Consider the following 23,518-nt stretch of genomic DNA (forward strand, 5'->3'; position numbering starts at 1 on the left):
TGCTTACTGAAGATGGAGTCTCAGACACTCTTCCCCTTTTCTTTCCTTTGTGCCAAATGAATGATTTCTAACTGACACAACAATGTACATTTTTTTTCAAAGCATGTTTACAGTTAAAAATTTAATTTATTTGTGAGATAAATGGCATCACTGAAAATATAAATCTTCCTCCCATCCTCTCCCCAGAGAAAAAGGAGCAAAAGCTCATCTGCTACTTACAAACTACATAAAGCCTCAGATATGGTGTACAGCAGATGAAGTCCTGTCACACATGAAGTTGAAAGGAGGTACCCCAGCAAATTTTCATGTTAATCATTTATAAAAACATGGCTTGTGTATGGTCTTCCTTTCTTGTATCTGTGCTTTGTTCCAGCTCATAATATTTGAGTCCTTGGCACCAGCCAGAGGAGAACTAGGGATTCTTAGGGAGATCAGCACTGAGAGTCCATGAAGGTGCCCAGGTAAGCACTGCATGCTGTAGGAGAGTGCTGTTGATGTTCCCAGTAACAACTATGCTTCTTTACATGATACACTGATGAATCTAAAATTTGTACTGAATTTACATATGCAAGACGACAGGAGTTGGGCTTATGTCTGATTATGTGACCACATCTGGTTGTTTTTTTTTAAACTGTGGTATCTCAGAGTGGTTTTATATATTTTGCAAAAGAGGAAAAGAGAAAAAGTATGAGCATAGTGTTTAGCTAAACAATGAAAGAAGCTGAAATGGAAAGTAAAATACACATTTTTTCAAATTATGTGTTTGAAGTTTACCTAACAGATAGCTGATTGCTTAGGAGCTCTAAGATGCTACAGGTTTCCATGATGGCAGACTATCAAGAAAAAAATATGAGCTGGCATTTCATTCCCACTACAGTTCTGCAGTTTCTTGAAAAAGAGGAATTTGTTCATGAATTGTATCTTGAGCTGGAGGCTGGTATAGCTGAAAAATAGACTTTCTTCCCAAGCAACTTACTGTTTATGCCCAGGTATCTGGAAGGGATAGATATCTGGAAGGGATAGGGAATGAAGTAGGGATGCCAGAATAATTTTGTGCCAGAAGAGTTTCATATTGTGTTCCTGGTAGAGCTGTCCTCAGAGTTTTGTATAGCAAGCATTTTGCAATACGCCTGTATTTGTTGTAGTTCCTCCCTTACATCTCCAAAACCTAAAACTTTGGAGACACTGGCAAGAATAGTATTTTTACAACAGAGCCATTTTAACACGATAACTGGACACTAGGAAGAGAATGCTGCATGAAAATCATAAGGATGCATTTATTTTTTGTTTGGAATGAGTAAAGAAAAACAATATTTGCAAATATGATGTATTGAAATCTCATGACAGAAAATAACAGTCATTGATTAATGATTCAACGGCAGGGAACAAAGCAAATATGAAGAAACCCTAGGTATATTCAAATTTCATAAGCAGGATTATATTCTTCTATGCAACTCTAATTCAAAGCTTTTGAAATATCCGTATTAGAAGACTCTGGCCTGGAGTAATAATGTGATTGATAAAATGAAAGAAAATTTTTAAAGAACTGGTATTCTGTCTGTTAAAATAGAAAAGTTGCACAAAAGTTCTCAGTAGCATTACAAGCTAGAAACAGGTACAAAAGACATATAGACCTGATTCTATTGCCTGTGCCTGGTATTCATAATTACAACCTGCTTATGGCAGGTTCAAACGAGGAACTCCACTGCCACCTCATTTTACTCCCATGATGAAGGTTGATGTTTTAAATTAAAAGGTAAAGAAAGCTTATTTGGACTTATAACCACAGTCTGACTGAAGTCTGCTTGACTAGAGAGGATCCTTGGCTTTTACTTGTATAAAGCTGCTTGTAAAGGCTATGTTCTGCCTTTTTCCTTAGCAGTTTCAGTGCAACCACCTTTCTGAAGATTCCCAGGAAAGGGGCTGATGTAGATGCACCATTCTTGTCCCTGCAGTGCTCAGACCCTTCAAAAGAAGAAAATCACTGTAGTTATGGAAAACTATTCTTAACTCCACAACTGAAATAGCTTTTGAAGCCAGGAGTACATCTATACCTTAGAATCTCTCTTCCTCTTGTTAGTGTGGTTTCACGTAACTGCAGATGGTCTCACTGCCATGTGAGTGCACAGACAGCCTTTTGTGAAATGCCAGCTCACATCATACATCAGACATAGATTTGGGAATAAAGCATTTGAAAAATGGCATTGTTAGTAGTTTGGAAGTGGAATTCTACTTTTGAACTGTATGTGTATCTATATATGTGTTCTATATATGTGTTAGGATTTTGCCTTTATTCTGGCCTTCCCTAGTCTCTCTTTGTTTGTGTCACTGCTGAACAGTACCCAGAATGCTATGGAGATTAATCAACCAAACCTCTTTTATTAATCTAATTTTTTGTAAAGAATCATCATATTAAAATGTTTTTACCTCTGTTGGCTCTGTTCGCTAACAGTATAATCCAATTTATTTTTATTCTCTTAGCTAATTCAAACTGTTATGTATATTAAGTCTTTTAGTAAATCAACTTTAGTGTTTAATGCTTTACTATCTGCAAATGAAAGTTGTTGCTGCTGTTTCAGTGTCAATATATCTGGCTTAGACAGACCTTCTGCAGAAAGAAAAATTAAATCCAGCCTTCTCTGGTGGAATTTTCAACTGTTTTCAGTGGAAATGATGAAACAAAGGCTGTGAAAGGTTTAAGACAAAAGACTACCGAAGTATCTGTATGCGTATGAAACTGCATCATCAGTTTGCAGATGAGTCAAGTAACTGCCATTTCCTGCTCATGTGGAATTCTATGGGTACCTTGTTTTATTTTAGCAGGAGCTGAATTAGAGCTCTCTGCACTTCTACTATATAAACATGAGAGAGATTGTGAGAGCTCTGTTTTTACATCTATTTGATACAATAATGGAATTCTGTGGTAGAAAAAATTCGAAGATTGAAAGAATGAGAAGATTGGGGAATTTGGATAACACTTTGATAAGCGATCTGGATTTTCAGTGGTAGATAGAGCTGCATGCAAAAGCCATCTGAGGTTTTGTTCAAAAGGTCTTAGAAAAACAAACCTTGAGTAGGTATCTGTAATATGAGAGAAAAGGGGAGGACTGATTATCTCAGTTAAAGGGAAGGTTATGTCTCAGACTTTTTAACTTGCACTGTGCATTTAAATGAGTAAAAAGAGCATGCAAGAAGTTATACTTTTTGTGTGAGTGCTTTAAGTGCAGTTGCAGTGCTTATTAATCCTGTTGGTTTAATTTTTATTTCGAGAGGTGTTGACATTTTATATTTGGGAAAGAGAATAAGGTTCTGAGCATGAGAATGAGATGGTTCTGAAATAGATAGCTTTTTTCAAACATTTTTTTTTCTATATTTAGATATTTTTTCTTTCTAAAGATAGGAAGAAACTTACTTATAAGACATATGGAGGAAATGCACCACAGCAGAGGATAACAAGTATTACTAAATGTTCTGATTCTAGAGCCCAGAACACAGCACTTGGCTGTTGCCTTATTCCTCCCACAGGCAGAGTGAGAATTACCTTTGAGAAGGTGTGTCTCCCTAGCACTGTAAACATAAGTGTATAACTCCATACTCCTTTAGGCTGAGGAAGGGATTAATGATATCAATTTAAATATATTGATTTTATTTGTATATCTAAAGCCCAGTAATTATTTGGCATGCAGCCCAGATTCTCTATCAGAGAGAGGAATGATGAGAATGGCATAGTTATGGTAACTACAAGCTATTTCTGTATCCTTCTGGGTCTTTGGCACATGGTGAAAGCTAGGTGGCCAAAGAAGTCTACTTAAGAAGACCTTAAGCTGTTCAGCCAGCGTAGCAGCATGGTTTTCTGCTCAGGCTGTCAGACACCAGCATAGGGGTGGTCCTTCTCAGCAGTCCTGCTGTGGTAGGTGATGAGGCTCAGGCTACCTCCTCAGGTACTCCAGGCTGGATCACAGGTCTCTGGAATTTTTGATGCTGTTAAATGGTAGAAAAGTGCCTTTATGAAATAGTGACTCCACTCAGAGTTTGAATCGAGAGTTACATTTTTCGCATAGATGCTTTGCTCCACCTGCCTGGAATAAATGGCAAACAGAAGGGATTGATGTCCTGTTTATCATACAGCTGGTTCTGACAGCAATAGGCAGCATAGTGACAAGATGATGATATAATTTCTTTAGACCAAGCTGAAAAATGCAGCGATAAGGCAAAACAAGAAACCTGCATAATCAAAGGTATTCTTAGAAGATGTCAGGATTCATATCTTTCCTTCTGTTTAGGATGTAACAAAACTGTGATTTTAGAACAGGAAGCTGCTTTCATATACTAGTGATTCACATTTTTTTCTTCTTTCTGTTGCTTAGTTCTGTATACAGGATGATCATAACATTATGAGTGCCAAAATTGATTTTAGAATATAGGAACTTGTTATGGCATACACTTAGTTTAACTGGGGATAATCCAGAAGAGTAGAGTCCCAGCACATTCCTGTGTGTGAGAAACTGTTTGTCATTTACTGTTTTAATGCAGATGTTAGCAGAGACAGACCTGGAGATAAGTGTTTTAAACAGGGCATCTAATAGGTCTGAACCAAAGAGATACACAAATATCCCTCACTTGAAGGCTGAGATTAAATCTCCCAAGACCTGTAGCTTTAACAAAACTGTACAATTGAAATCAGTGCAAACTTGGTAATATAAATTCTTCAGATCAGTTATTGCCATTTTGTAAAATCTGTTTATTTCTTGAACAACTATTTTTATAAACAAAACATAATGATATATGAAAATAACACGATTGAATTGGAGGGTTACATAACCTGTACTTAGTTAGGCGAAATTGAGCAAAAGATATGGTTTGAGCGAGAAGCAGGAGGATGAAAAGAAGGAGGAGGAACAGGAAAGGTACACCAGAACTGCAGAAAAATTGAAGCGAATGATTTGTTCTCTGTATGTTATGTGGATAAAGCAAGAAATTATTTTTTCAGGTTGGAGCAAAGGTGACTTATATTAGTTCTTAGGAAGAATTTTCAAACTACTGGTTTTAAAAGCATTTAAAATCCACAAACGTTTCATCTCCATTCCAGAGAGAGGGCAGTGGGGAGTAATGTCTGCCAAGAACAATCTCTGTGTTTATACAGTCTTCTCATCTGTTGTAATCCCACCCTGGGTTTTTCCTTGGGAAGAAGCAATATGAATCATCATGTGAATATCCAATTAGAATGAAGGAGTTCACCCAGTCTAATTCATCAGCATTCTGTATTTGTATTTCTGCTATTTAGTTTACTCAGTCGAAGAACTACACCATTACTTTCTGTTGCTCTGTCAATACGGATGAGAAACAGTTTTGTTGATATATTTAAATAAGGTAAGCAGCAGAAGAAGTTCAACTTAAAGCACACTGCCTTATCTAACAACTAAATCAGATTTTTGTTATGTAATATGACTGATCTGATGCTGCTGCTTGCTGTTTTTCTGGAAATGTGCAAAAATACAATTAAAACAAAAAAGTCTGGAGAACTGTTTCCAGTATTTGAACACAAATTCTCTTAATGTACAGAGTGCTGAGGCTACATCTGTGGATTTTTTAATCTTAAGCGATAAACAATCTCTGGATGTGCCAGTCAAGATAAGAACTTGTAGAAGTTGCAGTGTTTGCATAAACTCTCATCTTGCAATGAATTGCATGTTCTCAGCTTCATTCACATACAAATGACACCCAGGTATTTGCAGGTGGTAGATCTCAAGCCAGAGCTGAATAGTATTTGTAATTGATTATAGTACATATAGTTTTGTCTCTTCCAAGTGTTGCTATGAGAGTGCCAGATTGTTTAAGGATGTATGAGCCTTTGTTGGGATTTGTTTATTTAATATAATGCTTAGACTCTGCATTCTGCAAAAAAAGATAGCTACTGAGCAGTATGCTGTATGATTGGGCCGTTTAATTCATGTTAGGCCACTTAGAAGATAAACTGAAGCATTTTTAAAGGTCTTTCTTAAAGTCTTTGGCCTGAGAAATTACTGTGATATATATTGAGAGTGAATTAACAAATATGTATTTCATTTGATACACCTTATAAGAGTCTCAATAAGAACAATCAATTAAATCTCAAATTGGTCTTGACTTTGGATTGCCGAAGAGTTTGTTTAAGGCTGGCTTTCAGTAGCACTTCAGACCATGGTAGTACTCTCTTAAATTATTATGTCCATAATTTTTATTAAGTATAATGTGAAATGCACTGAGAAACCACACCAAACTGAATTGCCTCTTTCATAATAGTAATGTTTCTATAGCACCAAAATCTTTGACTTGATTCTTTTGTCTGCATTAATATCACCTTGAATATTGAGAAATAGAATAGATTATCTAATAGAAAAACAGTCTTACAGGAGAAAATTCATTATATGTATATATAATCTGTGAAAATTATTTGAAGTGCTTAGGTAGAGGTAAAAACTTAATCCATAAGAGAACAAAAACTGCAAAATATTTGAAAGCATGTTTTTATGATACAAGCCAAACCACAAATGCTAAGTTAGAATCAACCTAGCCAAGGAATAAAGGCTATCTCCCCATACTTACTTAGGGGGATCTAATGAAGGATAGGAACTGCTTAATGCGAAGGCTTCTGAAACTCTTACTAAGTCATTTTTTCTGAAGTTAATGTACATGTACTTGTGGATATGAGAAACAAACAAAAAAAAAGACTTTCCATTTCTAAATGACATACTAGACATATTCCAGGCTGCACTTCTAAGCACTTTAAAGAGAAATTGGGTTGTTTGGAAGGTTTTAAAAAAGTGAATGCATACATTTATCTTTAGCTGAATTCTGTCTGCTTATAAAAGGAATAAAGAATATGAGCAGAGACTACTATTATTTTTAAGTGGCATGAAGACATTCCTGGCAGATGAAATGGCTATTTCAGATAATAAGACAGGACTAGGTAAAATATGTTGAGAAGCATGCTGTTATCACAAGCTCTCAGTTGGCAGTATATTCTGAGAACTTTAAAACTGCTTGTGGATGGATAAAAAAAATTAGGAAAGTATACATGATGGGAAAAGAAAACTCAACCTGCCTTAAAATCTACAATAGCAGAGAAAGGATAAATATTAGCAGATACAAAGAAGCCTTTAAGGGTGAGGCGTTTAAATGAAACAGTCATATGTAGATCACTGCATGCTTTTGATGTTTTTATCTAAATCTTTGCAAGGAAGATCACCACTACAATATAACTCAGAAAGTCTAAAGCAAAACAGAGCAATGAATGTAGAGAATCTGTAATCACAGTGCTTGATCATTTCAGAAGTAAAATGTTTCAGAAATCCCTTATGGAAAACAAAGCTGCTTGCTTCCTGGAAGCCTTTTCTTTTTAAATGCTTTCAAATCTACAGGAGCTTCCAGAATGCAAAAGAAACAAATACTTTGGAAAATGGGAATATTAGAAACTGAAGCCATAAACTTGCAAAGTGCTGTTGCTATTCATGGATAATTCAGATAATTTTAGATGATTGTGATCTGCTCCTGATAACTATCCCAGTGATCCAGACATGTAAAAATGAAGAAAGTGATTTGAGGATGTTGACTGGCCACCTTTCTGTTGAAAATGTCAGTGAACAACTGTGTTTAGATTGGTGGCTTCCTTGGTTTCGTGTATAGTGAAATACCAAAACAGTGATGTGATGGATAGAATCCAAAATGTTTTATGGTACTTCGTCCATAAGCTCACATAGCTTTTACATACAGAGATAAAATATATATCGAATAACTTTCTTATATAGGATATTGTGTTATTTCTGTGGATTCTGAGGGTGAACTATGAAACCTTATCAAACATATGTTTGTTATGCAGTTTTTCTTTGCTTTCTAGACCAGAATTAAACAACACGGAAAGGAAAACTTCCAAGCATTCTTATGGCAGCAGACTTTGCTACATCATCTCTATTCAGCTCTTCCCCAAGTATCAAGGAGGATGCTCAATCAATCTGATGCCCTACAGAAGATTTTACTTTAGTAGCTGTATCCAGTCAAACTATATATCTTTTGTCAAATGGCATCTTCAAAACATTGTATAAGGTAGCATGTAGAAAAGTGTCCTAGAAGGACCTGCAGGCTTACCTTCATCTAAGCTCTGGGCTTTGTTTTACTCTCTTAGCTCAGTGAGGCCTAACTGATTTCAAATGCCTTCGCCTTTGACTGAGTGAAGATTCGCTTTGTTTCTTCACAGAACAAAACTCTTCCTTCTTCATTTCAGTGGTCAAGTTTTCATCCAGTCTGATGTCCTGTGTATTACCGGGATACACAGAGCTTCCTATAGGGAAACCCTCCTCTCTACTGCCAAGGGCTTTGAATACTTTTGGAAGAGGAAAGACTTCAAAGGTATTTCTATTTATTTATTTATTTTAACTTTCAAAGGCATTGCCATTTGTTCTTTGGATCTTTGGTGAACTGAGGTTCCTTCAGGCCTTCTGAGAAAAAAAATATCATAACCAAATGAAAGATAGAGATTCTGTTCAAGAAGTATACTGGGCATTTTTCATGATCCTTGCACAAACAGATTAAAATACAAAGAAAGTTTTTTTTTGTGTGTGTGTGTGTGTGTCTTCTCCTCCTTTCTTGCTGGCAATCTGTATGTTTTTTCATAAGCTTGTACAGTTTGGCAGATTTTCAGGTGCTTTATATTTTATCTTGGTGGGAAAGTCCTGTATTGATTTTAAGATCTGTCATTGGAGATAAACAAAATTCTATCTCAAGAAAGAACCAGCTAGGACATATATAATTGCTATGCATCCTGTCTCAGTTACACCAAAACACTGCGCCACAGTGAAACTTGAACACACGGAGTAAAGTTCAGGGTAAAATAAAACCAGAAAATCATCCAGCCTTAGTGCTATCCTGTTTATAAACTCACTGTGGGTACTTTAGAAAGCTAATTCTAAAAGTAGTTATACTAGCAGTAGCTTCTTAAGAATAATGCATGTATGTGAAAAACCATTTAGCTAAGATGAGTTTTAAGCTTGAATCTGATTAGCCAGAAAAGCATGTACGAGTTATCAGTTGTCAGAAAAACTACTACCTTGGACTTCTGGAGCATGGACTTTGAACTATTCAGGATACTGGTAGGGAGAATCCCTTGGGAGTCTGTTCTTAAGGGTAAAGGGTCCAGGAAAGCTGGATGTTTTTCAAGAAGGAAGTCTTAAAGGAACTGTGCTGTAACTGGATGGGAAGAAGGCTGGTGTGGATGTACAGAGAAATTTTGCTGAGATTCCAGGAGAAAAAGAGAGTCTGCCTCCTGTGGAAGAGGGGATGGGCGACTCAGGGAGAATACAAGGAAGTTACTACGGTATGCAGGGAGAAAATCAGAAAAGCAAAAGCCCAGCTTGAAATCAACCTGGCCACTGTAGTGAAAAAATACTGTTTTTTTTTTTTTTTACAAGTATATTGACTATAAGAGGAGGTCTAAGGAGAATCTCCATCCTTTGCAGGACGAGAAGGGAAAAGCAAAAGGCTGAAATTCTGGAGTTAAATCCAGCTGGTGTGACTGGTCATGAGTGGTGCTATGGTGCTACCCAAGGGTCAGTATTAGGGCCCATCCTGTTAAATATCTTTATTGATGATCTGGATGAGGGGTTTGAGTGCACTCTCAGTAAGTTTGCAGATGACACCAAGTTGGGAGGAAGTTTCAATCTGCCTGGAGGGTAGGATGGTCCTACAGAGGAGCTTGGACAGGCTGTAGAGCTGGGCTGAGGCCAATGGGATGAAGTTCAACAAGATCAAGTGTCAGGTTCTGCAGTTTGGTTGCAACAACTCCATGCAATGCTACAGGCTTGGGACAGAGTGGCTGGAAGACTGCAGAGGAAAATGACCTGAGGATGTTGGTTGATGCTCCACTGAGCATGAGCCAACAGTGTGCCCGGTTGGCACTGTCCCCTGCAGGTGTTTAAAAAACATGTAGATGTGGTACTGAGGAACATGGTTTAGTGAGCAGCATTGTTGGTAGTTGTATGATTGGACTATATGGTCTTAGAGGTCTTTTCCAAAGTTAACGATTCTGTGATTCTAATTATTTTCTTTTTTCTTTTTTAAATGGGGAAAAAATCTGTTACATTTGAATTTCATTCAAGTCAATTATTCCCAAACAAATGAACTGAAACTATTAATAGATCTGACTTTGCTCCAGGCTTGTAGCTACCAGTTCCACCTCAATTTGGATGTTTCTCTAGAACATACCAAATATATTGTGTTTACTTATTACTGTTATTACATTTTTATGTCCTTCATGCCACTGAGAAAAGATTACATAATTTTGTATCAGTTTATATAATCTTAGTGAGTGGATTGTAATAGATAGCTGATCTTCTTTGGGAGTCTTTTGAGTTTTTAGTGTAATCGTTATAGAAGTTGGCTGCACTTTTTCACATTACTAGATAAATCTCAAGCTGATAGTTCTTTTCTGTTCTTTGTGACTGATTGAAAGCTGTCAAACTTGCAGTAATCCTGTCTTAACTATAGGAGAGCACAGATCTTCATGGTAGTTTCCTTGATAGGAAGCAGAGCAGTTCTCATTCTCCAATGTATGTTTCGCATATTTTGAAAAAAATTCTTCTCTGTACAAATTAATCCACCATAAGTAGCATCTTATTTGTAAGTGGTGTAATTGAAAACACGAACAGTGAATTATGATATTTAATATATTAGAGTTAAAAATTGTACTGCAACTCCTCTTCTGTAATAAAAACATCTCTCTATATCAACAGGTAGATCACACCTTGATGACTGAGTATTTCAAGCTAATTAATCTAGTGAACTATAGAAAAATTAATCCTCTTGTTTCTGTGTTTCTACATGAGATGGTGACGCACATCTTCCTGAAATGAGCACTCTGCTTATAAAGAGCATGGATATGAAGGCAAACTGATGGAGAACAAGGTATGCACTGTTTGTTGATGTTAAATCTATGTATTCAATCTTGGGAAAAAAAAATCTACTGTTGATTCTTGTAATATTTAAACATAGCAAATGGCGCATGTTTCATCTTTGACCTAATAATCCAGTATCAGGTCAAATTTTTCACTTGGATTTTCATGTGAGCAAGTTTTGATAAATTTCTAATGGGCAAGATGGCTTGGAGAATAAAAGCATAAAGAAATGCAGCTGGACAAACCTAGAGGTGACTAATCCTAGTCCTATCTGTCTGAATAGGAAAGAAAAAAAAATTACAATATTATCTCTTTGTCTTCTCCGGTGTTTTACTGCACTCGATTATTTGCATTCAGTAATCTTTACATAAGCAGCATCTTCTGCTGTCTAACATCAAAAACCAATTTGTTCCTTTCAGTGAGAGCTTGAGCCACTGTGCTCCATGTGTTTATCATCTCCACAATCCATTTTTGTAATTCATTCACCCTACCCAGGCTTACTTAAGCCCAGAATGAAACCATAATTCACGAAGAGTGTGGTAAACCACATCTTTGGGCAACGGCAGCATAGAAAGCCTATTATACAGGTGCTTTATCACATCTGCTATACTGAGTTCTGAGAGGAAAAAACAATTCCTGTGATAGATTAAGTCTATCCCAATAAGAGTTTCATAAATCAGTACTACCAAAACCAGGAGTGGTTCTGAATGTCTGTCATGATCCAGGAGAGGCTGTAGTCTGGCAGATAATTTAAAAAGAAGGAGAAATGTCCTAAATGGTACTGAGAGAAAAGACTGAAAAGTATAGGGAAATGGCTCTAGTATGCTTGCATTGCTCTAGGATTCACTCACTCGTTACTGTATCATGACAATCCTCCAACAACAAGAGCAGAAGAAAATGCTCAGAGGAGTGCGAAACTTAACTGGGAGAGTCTGCTGATTTTGAGGAGATGTTTAGGGTCCCTGTGAACAGTGAACCAGTTGAAGGCACTTAGGAGGAGGAACATAAAAATTCTGTTAGACAATTATTAGAGTATTTTTGACCTTAGGGCTGAGGTTTCAGCAAAAGTCTGACAATATTATTCCTTCTTTGGAATTGTTTTGCTCAATGTTATGAGTAAGTGCATCATCCTTAACCAATACTTGCAGTAGAGAGGATGTACCTCTTCATATCTTTTTTTTTTTTCAGTGCAAATATTGTCACTATATGTGAATGACAAAATAACTTCTCAGACAAGGTTAGTGGCAGATTATCTGCCAATATCCTGACGAGTAATCAACTTCCAGTAGGACAGGTAAATCAATCTTCCAGAAGGTTATGATGATATAAGATTAATGCATGAGTGAGAACAGGAACATTAAAGAGCTATGAGGTTGTGCTGACTTTTTGCATGGGGAATGTCACTCATGTCTTGGTTCTGAGCATCCCCTTGTACTAGACCCAGACCACTTTTTCTGGATGCCTCAACTGTGCTCAGAATGAAAAGATACAGCAGAGAATTCTGAATAATCCTCTGTTCACTGGGATAACTTATGCAACTTGATGTGATTTTTAACTCTACTGACCAATTTCATTTCAGTAGAAAAGAAATAGCTATGCTGCATTCCTAACACAAATTCTCATTTAAACCATATATGTATCAGGTAATACTGTATGAATAGCCCTTAGGATTTTCTCTACATTAATCAGTAATGAATATATGAGCTTTTCTTGGCTTTATTTTGCAGAGTAAATAAAAAGCTAGTGTGTATTATCAGGGTAAGAACAGTTCTGGATTATTTGAGCTCAAACCTATTGCAGAGGAGCTTCTGTGCCCTGCCAGCACAGCCACAGTTATAATCCCAACTGGCTGCTGCTCTGAGGCTGCCACTTATTGCCTTTGTTTCTCTCTGGCCTGAGAGATGCCAGTGACTTCTGATGTACCATCCCCATCACAAATGCTACAGTGGTGCTCTCTTGGAGCTGTGCTTCCCAGTTACCTGTCCCTATAGATTGGAGTGCAGTTTTACCTGACGCATCTCATGTGATTGTAATGTGTTAGTAATCTATGAAGAAGTAACGTGTAAGCGTCACAGACTGGTTGAAGTTGGAAGGACCTCTGGAGGTCATCTGGTCCAAATTCAAGTAGGGCCAAATGCAATCATTCATAATCAGCATCACCACTTTCACCTGGAAGCTGGTTGTGGGTGGTATTTCCCAATGACTGATACACTATTGTTTAACAGCTTAATTTAATAATGCAGTTGATGGGATGAAGTATGCTTTCAGCAAGATTGCAGGCGATTAGTGGGAGAAGTGGACGATGCCCCTTGGTTGTGCTGCTGCTCAGAGGGACCTGGGCTGATGGAAGCCTCCTCAAGTTCAGCAAAAGAAACTGCTGAGTCCTGCACCTGGACTAGGATTCAAGTAGGTGCCAATGATACAGAGAATTCACTGGCTGAATAGCTCACAGATATGATACTGAAGCTTCCTTTTGTTTATCTGAATATGGTTTTCTACATAAAAATTGGAGATGAGAACATTGGTAGGTTTTCAGAAGCTAGAATTTGAGGTGCAGAAAGCCATAGTGGACACTGTCCAGCAGTGTTTTCTGAGAGCTGCTCAGGAGATGTGTGAGAGCGCTCTGAGCTCTTGCATGTTCCTCTTGTTTGTTGAACTGCCATTCCAAATTAAGTTTTTAAGAAAGTGCCATTATAAAATGCTTTTGACATGAGCTGAATGCCATGTTATTTTCTACCTTTTATTTCCAGTAAGGGGAGCAGACTATAATGTAACAAAGATGTTGCTAAAAAAAAACTCAACAAAACAAAACACTTTATACCACTTAATATTTATGAAGGAAGGATTGTATGAGTATTATTCTTATTTCAGAATTACTCAGTGCAGCTTTGAATATAAAAACATCTTTGGCATGAAAAGTTATTGCGATTCTTCTCTAGAATGAACTTGAGTTGGTGATAAATTCTGGCTAGGACAAACAAAAGAATCCCATGGTGCAAACTGAGCTGCAACCTCTGTTCTCAAATCTCTTATCCTATGATCTAGTCTAGGAGAAGTGGATGACTTCTAATCAGCTCCCATAATGCTGTACTGTGCAGGCATTTATCTGTATTTACAGTGAGCTCAGAGCTTATGTCTGTTGTCAGTTCAAACAAACTTCTCCCCTGAGAGCTAATTTTAGGGTAAAGTGCCAGGAAAATACCCTAATCTCCCAGCCCTAAAATATGGCAGAGGTGAAAAGAAACAACCCTGCAGTTATCAGGCCCTGGGAACTACTTGGCTTATGTATTCTAGGGGCTCCTTGTTCTCTCTCCAGGAATGCTGCAGATGGGCCATGGGGTGAAGCTTTGAGGCCTGGTACTGATGACTTGGCCTCATCTTATTTGTAGTTAATGAGCAACATTCATTTCCTCTTTGATGTCAGTGGATGGCAAACAACCCTGAGAGCAAGTACCTCTGTGGCGCCCACACTCCTGTCTGATTTATGGCATCACGTGTACTTCTGAAATAATGGGTTTGGGTAGTACTCAATAATAACATAAAAAGCACTTCTACTCCCTCTACTTCATGTTCAAAGTACAGATAACTCATGCATGTAGTTGCTTTCAACATACCCAAAAAGCTGAAAAAACTGAAAATGAATCCAGGAAGACTGTCAATTTTTTCTTCCTTTTTTTTTTTAATAATTTTTTTTAAATTTACTGCTGATAAATATTTCTGTTTATGATTTTAAAGAGTAGTTCTATGGACTCTCACTGTGTTCTCACTCTTCTAGATAACTGCTTACCTTAAGATAAGTTTTCCATTGCAAGGGAAAAATTTCCAGTATCTTATTTTTGAAAATTCTCAAAATTAAGTGGTTTCTGCTAGCATTGCGCATTTCAAATGTCAGACTGTGATGCAATGCTACAAATTTTATCTGACCTTGTCCCACTCTGAACTGCAATTACTGTTGTCTGCCTGTAGGAAGAGAGCTGCTTCTGTTGGAGCAAGACTCCGGTCTGCATTGTGAGTGTAGTATCCATCTTGTATGCTGATGGCATGCTAGAATAAATTGATCTGTTTAATGCACAGATTTACTCCTTAATTAAAAAAGTTTAATTAAGAAGATCAGTGTTAATTTAAAGTCATTAAAAAACTCTTAACACATTGTTGTATATTTATTAGTGCTTAGAAGCATGTTGTTTTCAGGCCTGCTAGCATGAATGGTGATGCGTATGAGCCAATGTAATGTTTGCTTACCACGCTTTTTGCTGACACCAAAAACCTGGAATAGCTGTGAAAGCTGATTTGCTTTTATTTTCATGAAATTGGCCTCTATCTTTGCCATTTCTCTGCTGCTCTGTGCACTACAAGTTTTAGCTGAACTGGAGGGAGAGGATGATAGACTGAGAAAGACATCCTTTATTGGAACCCTGAGGAGCTGTATCCACTTTAAGGGCAAGAAAAGTGAAAGCCTGGCCTTTCTAGATATTGCGTAGTTTCTATTGCATATACAGCTACAGTAAGTTTCAATCTTAATTGTTCATATTATTTCTAGTGACTGTCTTCCAAATTGCATCCTCTTAAATAGGACACTGTCACATTACCAGTTATTACATTTAGTATTTTTTGGCTCTGACACATTGTGTAGAGAAGTGGATTGAGTCCTGCTCCTGGCTCCACACTGGGTCACCCAAAAGTGTAGATGCATGATGTCTCCAGGCCATAAAGCCAGAGGAAACATATAATTCTTTCAGCAAACTAACGTCCAACGCATTTGTGGTTTCCCTGACTAGACCTGTAAATAGAATGGTCCCTGTAAATAGAATGGCTTGTGCTGAAAGGGACTGTAAAGATTGTCTAATTCCGACTCCTCCCACCAGACCAGGCTGTCCCAAGGCCCCATCCAGCCTGGCCTTGAATGTCTCCAGGAATGGGACACCCACAGATTCCCTGGGCAGCCTGTGCCAATGTCTCACCACACTCTGAGTAAAAAGATGAAAGGACACAAATAAGAGAAACTTTGGTGCCCATAAGGGAACAAAAGTCCAATGGCTGGAATGGCAACAGGCAGGTCAGAGGTATGAAGATTTGAACTGAGAGGTTCCAGAAAGGGTGCAAAAGCCTCCTTGACACAAGCAAGGCACATCAGCAACGCCAGAGGGTTAACAGAAAGCCCCTGTACCAATTCACAGAATTCTACCCACCATGCTCCTCCATGGCCCCACAGTGGCTCTATGTCTGGGTGAAGGGTGGTCATGAGTGCTGATCCTCAAGGTCCATCTTAGGACTAGTGCTCTTCAACATCTTTATCAATGACCTAGACAGTGGGACCAAGTGTACCCTCAGTAAATTTGCTGATGACACCAAGTTGAGTGGTACAGTTAATACTGTAGAAGAAGGGGATGCTGTCCAGAGGTACCTGGCAGGCTTGAAGAGTGGATGGGCACATGAGAATCTAATGAGGTTTAACAAGGCCAAGAGGGTTGTAGAGCTGTCTCTATATGTCTAGAGCGTGTCTAGAGGAGGACTGTGAAAATGATTAGAGGGCTGGAACACCTATACCTATCAAGATAAGTTGAGGGAGTTGTGCTTGCTTAACTCAGAGAAGAGAAGGCTCCAGGGAGACCTCAGCATGGCCCTCCAATACTTGAAGGATAATTTCATGCAGGAGGGGTTCTGATAGTGACAGGGAAAGGGGGAATGATTTGAAACTAATAGAGGTGAAGAATGAGGTTAGATGATAGGGAGGAATCTGGGGTGGTGAGGCTCAGGAACAGGTTGCCCAGAGAGGTGGTGGATGTCCCATCCCAGGAGACACTCAAAGTCAGTCTGGACCCAGACTTTTAGCAACCTGATCAAGCTGTAGCTGTTCCTGTATTCATTGCAAGGGAGCTGAATCAGATAACATTTAAAGGTCCCTTCCAACTTCAAAGATTCTGTGATTAGGAGAAATCTGATAGCGATATATAGCCTGGGGGACTTGCCAGATCTCCAGGAGGAGGGAGATTGATGGGACCAGGTTAGACTAGCATCTGCCAGTGTGCATTTCCATCCCATCACTGCTGGGTGGGATGGTGCTACACTCTGAATGCCCTTATGCTCCTTCCCAGCCCTTCCTTCCTTCCTCTCATTCTATGTGTTCTGCATTTTACTTACTAGGGAGCTTCAGGTGTCATCCAAAATTTGAACTTTCTGGCAGTGGAGATTACTGCATTTTTTTAACAGTAAGACTTCTACTTCACTCTAGAATTTAAACTGTTCTTTATGCTTTTAATGGAGGTGGATAACTAGAAAAAATCTGTATTCATAACTGCTATAAATTTGCTTCATTCCAGTGAAGTCTAGGCAGTAGTAGCAATTTTGCTCCATCTAGGAATGTGGATCAGTATTTCATGTCTATCAAAACATTAATTAAAGATAGTGAAAAATATGACAAACTTTAAAGTGAGAAGGGAATGGAGGTGGCCCTTTTTGGAGGATGTAAATGCAATAGATACAAAACCATTTTCTTATGATTTTTAATATGCTATCAGATGGAGTGTACACAGATAATTGAACTTTCTGAAGTGACGAATTAACATCCTTAGGAATTAAATGTGATGTTTAAGAAAGTTACTGAGTGTTAATGGATTTCTTCATTTGTTCATTATACATTGGGTGTCATTCTAAAGCAATTCTGAAAAACAACAGAGAAAGCCATAAACATTTTCTGAATATTAAGATGAAGTTCCAGAAGAACTAATGAGAATGTAATTGGAAACACAAATTTGCATACAAATTTGAACATGATATTTCAAAGCTTGCAAACATCAAAGTGTATTAAAATGACAAGCTATCCATGCCACTGTACAGTTTTTATTTTAAATGGATGAAAGTATAAAATAAAAAGGATTTACTTGTGAGATGGCTAATTATATAAAATTGCTTTAGGCAAAAGGCAACATCAAGCTATCAAGACATGCATTTGCTTTGCTTTTTTCTTATTGTGTGCAATTTCTGTGTACCTTGGAGGTCAGAAGTGAAACATGTGTCAGGCATATAAAGATAATACAGAGTCACAGCTTTCTGTCTAGCAAATAATAGAGATATCTCTTACTCATACTTTGAACTCTAGATAAATGTGCATATACGAATCGTCTTCCTTTCATCTGCGGAACATAGCCCTTCTTTGTTCATGTGGGACTCCCAAAGCTGTTCTGGATGTGACCAACTAAGTCTGCAAGACCTGAACAGAGAGGTGCTTTGCAGAAGGGAAACCATGTGGGGATCACTGCTGTAACATCAAGGCCATGAGCACTGATGCTGCAGCTCCACTTGGCCTCATGTTGACCAAGGCTTACCCCCAGAACTGCCCATATCTGGTTTTCTGCACCATGTTCTGTTACTGCCTGCCAGCTTGAGACACTCTTTTCATCAGGATTGTACTAAATCCTTCATTGGTAGAGTCCTGTCCGGTTGCCTTCTCTTGAGAGCTAAGAGGGCTGTTTCATCTGGCTGAATAAAACAATGTGAGCTGTGCCTGAAATCAGGAAGAGGTAGTATCTAGCTGGTGGCAGTTCAGAGATTCAAAGTAATTGTGTAGTCGACAAGAGGTTAAAAAAAAAATAAAGCCTTGTGGGGCTTGTACAGAAAAGTAAAGAATAAATTACAAAGGGCTTCTAACAGCTGTGAGAAATATCAGATCTCTCACACCTTCAGAGAACAACAGGGCACTGCAAGCATTCTTATAAATGTGTGAATTTTCCACAGTCTTTAAATGTAACTGAACCTGAGAATTCAGTAGGTTTAGCAGTGTAATTCATCAGAACAATTTAGCCAAACGGAAAGAAAAGCATGGATCTGTGCTCCTCTCAACTTGAATTTAAAATGGAGAAATTCAGTACTAATACATCAGCATTTTTGCATATTGACTTTTGGATACTTTCTGACCTTTGGTATGAAAAAAAACAAAAACATTTGAGGCTTTCTGAGAAAGGCTTTGTGTGTATGAAGTAGTACATAGTGTGTAGAAACAGCCTGACTGAAGGCTCCAATGATGCCAGCTCCTTCTTATACCTGCCCTGTAGGAGGCAATAGGATGGAAGGGAAGCTGGTGCACAGACAGCCACAAAAAAGCCTCAACAAATTGCTTCAGCAAAACGCGCCAAGTGGGCATACGATAAAACAAACACTGTTTATAGTACTGTTAACAACACATTGCCTACATAAGAAAGTTTTTAATTTTGAACTGTCACCACTCCTATTGGTGACATGTAAGTTTTAGCTAGAGTAGAAGACTGTTTCCTGTTGTTTTTCTGGTGACAGATTTGTGTTGGGCGTCAGGAAGCAAAATGCCAAGTACGAGGTTAATTTATTAAGCTAGTATGTCTAATTTGATTGCAGGACTAGAGTGAATCTTAATGTGTGTCTTGAGTTCAGGCCAGGTAAAGTTGGTTACTAAAATAAAATCATGTTGCTTGTCCTTGAATCAGATGGAACTCACACCAGGAATCCTTCTCCATAGCCTTGAAACCCTTTATACGGTACTGTGTAAGCTAGCGGTGTTTGTACACTATTGTTGGCTATTTTTCAAGCAACAGAAATATTAAAAGAATTAGGTAAATCAAAATTAATATACAAGTTACTGAATTAAAAAAGAAAAAAGAGCTGTAACTAAGCCTTTAGGTATAAGAAGGCAGCTGCTGCTATTCATGGATCATGCTTGTGTTTTGTGTTCTTGCTTCTGTGCTAAATGTAGAAACCCTGCTATCTTGTAATATGCATGGGACTTCATCTCCAGGGCTCTACACTGTGTAATACAAACTTATGTTTTGAATAATTTATGGGAAGCAGCAATTATTTGAGGTTTGTCAGATTAACCTCTCAACGTTTCAGTATCAAGAAGTCACTGGAGGAGAGCCCTGGAGGAGTAGAGGTTCCCTCGGGAAGTTGCCCTCTCTGAGGAAGAGAGGCTCCCTCTCAAAACGTGGGTACTTGCAACATGACTGCACAAAGGCCTAGGATACTGTAATCCATCCCCTGTACTACTACACACACCCCTGGTGTCAGTGACACTGGGCTGAAAATAAGATTCCTTTTTTGTCATGAGATACAGCACAAAATGGCTGAGATGGAGAAAAATGTACATTTGATCTGAATGTCATCTGGCCATCTCAGCCAATGAAATGTGCTGTGGAAACTATTTGAAAGCCATGGAAGTACCAATCTTTGGGAATTTAAAAGACTAGACAAAATACTGCAAAATATGCAAGGGAGAGAAATGCTGTTCTGTTACATTGGCAGAGATAACCAAATGTATTTCTTTCATCTTCAGACACGCTCTATTTTCTGTAATTAGTATATTACAGTCTATCAAAGCCATACATAATTTTTTTTTTTTTTTTTTGTGAAGGACAACCTGACTGCTTCTTACTGTTGCCCCTGAGAAATTGCCGAGGATATTTTCGCTGGCTGCTGCAGAATGTTGTGAATGAAACACCCCATAAGATCACTGTAGATGTCTTCTTTTGTTTGAGTTGTGCATCTAAATTGGGCACTGTTTTTTCTAGTCTTTTCCCCAAGGCTTCCTGAAGGAAAATGTAGTATGGTTTTCAGCATGGAAAAAGCAGGAGGAAAATGAGTAAGGGTTTTTTATTTTGTCTTGCTTTGCATGGTGGTGGTTGCTGTTGTCTTTTCCTTCAAAAAAGGAATGCATAGCCCTCGTAACTTTCTGAGATGTTGGTTAGGATTTGCGGGACCTGATGTGGAATTTCAGATGGCATTGCAATAATCAGATAACCATCTAGAATAATTTTTTCTAATGTCTGACAAGTATGTCATTTTGAAACTTGGGAAAAAAATGGGATATTAATAAATTCTGATTAATTAGAAAGTATTTGCAGTATTTCTTCCTCTTGCTTTTTCCCAGTACCCCTCATTCTTCTGTAGCTATCTTCTGTGCTTAAAAGACTGTATGAGAGGCATTCTAGAGTCAAAGAAATTCCCCTGGCATTGTTTAGACATCACAGTGAAAAACAAGTGAGTTGTGCTGGTAATGCAACATACTCGTGGAAGAATGGGGAACACAGTGCCTCAGATCCATGCATTCTGAATGGAACCTTGTGAGATCCTTCTTATCATCACTCTGTCTTGCATATCTTCCGTCTATGAATGCACAACTTCCTGGAAAAATTATTAATGACAACCCTCAGGGGTTTAACAAGCTCTTTGGAGTGCAGGGCCTGTCTTTCAGTTCTGTATTAATACAGCTGCTTCGACAGTGGAGAACTTGCTGTGTTACTTTTTGCACAGACAGATGAATTTTCTCCTCTTATTTTTGTCATTATCTGTTTTGATATTTTTTTCATTTTTCAAGCAACATTAAATCACGTGCAGAGAGAAAGCTGCTCATCCTCCTAGATGCAGTTCAGGGAATAGTAATCTGACCAACCTCCCCTATAGCTCTTTCCTCCAGGCCTACTTCCCAGCACTGCACCCATATGCAAAGATGATCCTGTTGGTGGATGCTGGACTGAATGTACGCAAGCTCAGGAACTACTGACTCCCCTTTGTAGGGCTAGAGCAGGTGTCCTGTGCCCACCTGAAAATTTACTGGGCTGTGCTGGTCTTACCTTGCTGAAGATAAAAACAGAAAATAGATTCTTCATTAAAATTGTGTTTCCTAGTATTAAGCAAGAGAAAGTAATCTGAAGTATAAGTAATAGATTCTTCCAGGAGATACACCTCTACAAATGAGTTTTATGATGAATATTTTGGTAACTGATGGAGCTGAAAGACTCTGAAGATTGGACTGCTATATTTGTTTTACTCAGGCAATCAGCAACTGCATTAGTCACCCTCAGTCATTATAGTGCCTTCATCTCTTATTCCTGGAGACTAACACGTTTTGTACCACTTCCTTTTAATAGACGCAAAGCAGACTTTGCAAGAAAGAAACTTGCAAGTTTAGCCAGTTGGTGTAGCCAGGCACGAGACACTTTCCTTCCAATTTTAAGGGCTTATTTTCCATAACCTCCCATATTCAGAAAGAATCAGATATAAGTACTTATGCATGCTGAGTCTAAAATATATCCTGCCATTGTTAATGAGTACTCAAACCCCCACCTCTTGCACAGGCAGTGACAAAATGGGTTTGTTCGTTGGACTGCATCTCCCCATCACTTTATGGATGTCATTTATGCAGGCTGTCACTAATTATAAAAAAGATGTCTAATATATCTGTATATCTAGGTCTCAATACATCACAAATTAAAAGGTGTTTAAAGTTTCTCTTGCATATAGGTTAGTACTGGTGCTAAACATCAGCTGTAGCGTATTTTGACACTTTGTTATGAGATTGCTGAAGAATGGCTGATGAACTTGTCAACCTCTTTCTATGGGTAGCTGTTATCATCTACTTAATTATTTTTTTATAACATCTGAAGTATAATACATACTACAGACACTTCTTGCATTCTGTAATAAGCCAACCACCTGTGAGGATCATTTAAAAACAGATGGTGAAGAAACAATTTTGCCGAAGTGTTAAAATTATGGGATAATGCTGGAAATTATTGCCTGATGTTTATTAATATAGTAGTTATGACCCCTAATCATTTTGCATGTATAGTTTGTTGCACTCATTCTTTTGAATGAAATACTCATTATGCAAAGTTGCTTTCATAGAATGTATGAGTGTAAAAGAAAGTTCCTGTAACGTGAAATAGTCCAAATATGCCACTGACTTTAACTATGTTTTCTTGCTGTCTTGCATATTCTGCATATATAGTGCTCTGCTGCAGGGGAACAGATGTGTGTTGGAAATGAATAGATAGGCATAACTTCTTCCTGGTACAACTTCAGGTGTTGAATTAGAGCTATTTGCATATAAAAATCAATCAATTTGAAGAAATAGCTTTAAAGTCTGATGAGTATGTTTTGTATTACGTCAGTAGAGGACTAGTGTGTGAAGTCTCTCAGCATTTACTCTAGGAATCTCCTAGAGAGGAGTAAATATTGGCATTGTTTCCTAGTTGAAGCTTTTGATGGATGCCTGGTGGTAACAATCTTTTGAGTTTTGATTTTTCTTATACTGGTACTTACAGCACAACTGAAGGAGCCCAACTCTTGCTTGTCATTCAGGTATCATTGTGAAGTATGAGCAAACCATTCCCTCCAAGCAATGCACTTGTTGGATCTGGTCTTTATTTACTTGCAGAGCTTGATTGATTTATTTATTTTTAACAGATTTTCACTATCACCATCTCATCTCTGGGGAAAAGAATTTGTTTTCTTTTAATAAGTTGTCTTCTCAAATAGTAAAAAATGTTTCAAAAAGACAATTCATTATTACATTGCCAGAGATCCTCACAATGTGTAAGAATTGAAAGGTTTTTCATCTTTTCATGGAAAGATGGAACGACAATTTTTAAGCAATCCCATAGCTATACACTACCTCACTAGAACAGCTTTGATATTTCCTTAATATTAGATCAACTGATGAAAAAAAATTTGATAGAAATAATGCTCCTCAGGCTACTTTTTGAATACCCAATAAAGTACTGTGATATTTAGGACATTTAATTTAGGTATTTATCTGTGTTTGAAAACTTTGCTCATGAGATGAGGAC

At 37.9% G+C, this 23,518-nt stretch overlaps 1 long non-coding RNA gene across 3 annotated transcripts; it reads left to right on the top strand.

The window, feature by feature from the left end:
• Positions 1–8,932: 8,932 nt before the first annotated feature.
• Positions 8,933–23,256, top strand: LOC116216875. Of its 3 annotated transcripts, none has more exons than XR_004160466.1 (5): positions 8,933–9,349; positions 10,857–10,935; positions 13,151–13,331; positions 14,892–14,933; positions 20,302–23,256. It is a non-coding gene; the product is annotated as an uncharacterized LOC116216875 (long non-coding RNA). The 3 variants fall into 3 exon arrangements; XR_004160465.1 differs by having other exon boundaries at positions 8,933–9,125; XR_004160467.1 differs by lacking the exon at positions 13,151–13,331 and having other exon boundaries at positions 8,933–9,125.
• Positions 23,257–23,518: the final 262 nt, after the last annotated feature.

The sequence above is a fragment of the Meleagris gallopavo genome, chromosome 8 (assembly GCF_000146605.3).
Source record: "Meleagris gallopavo isolate NT-WF06-2002-E0010 breed Aviagen turkey brand Nicholas breeding stock chromosome 8, Turkey_5.1, whole genome shotgun sequence".
Classification (NCBI taxonomy): domain Eukaryota; kingdom Metazoa; phylum Chordata; class Aves; order Galliformes; family Phasianidae; genus Meleagris; species Meleagris gallopavo.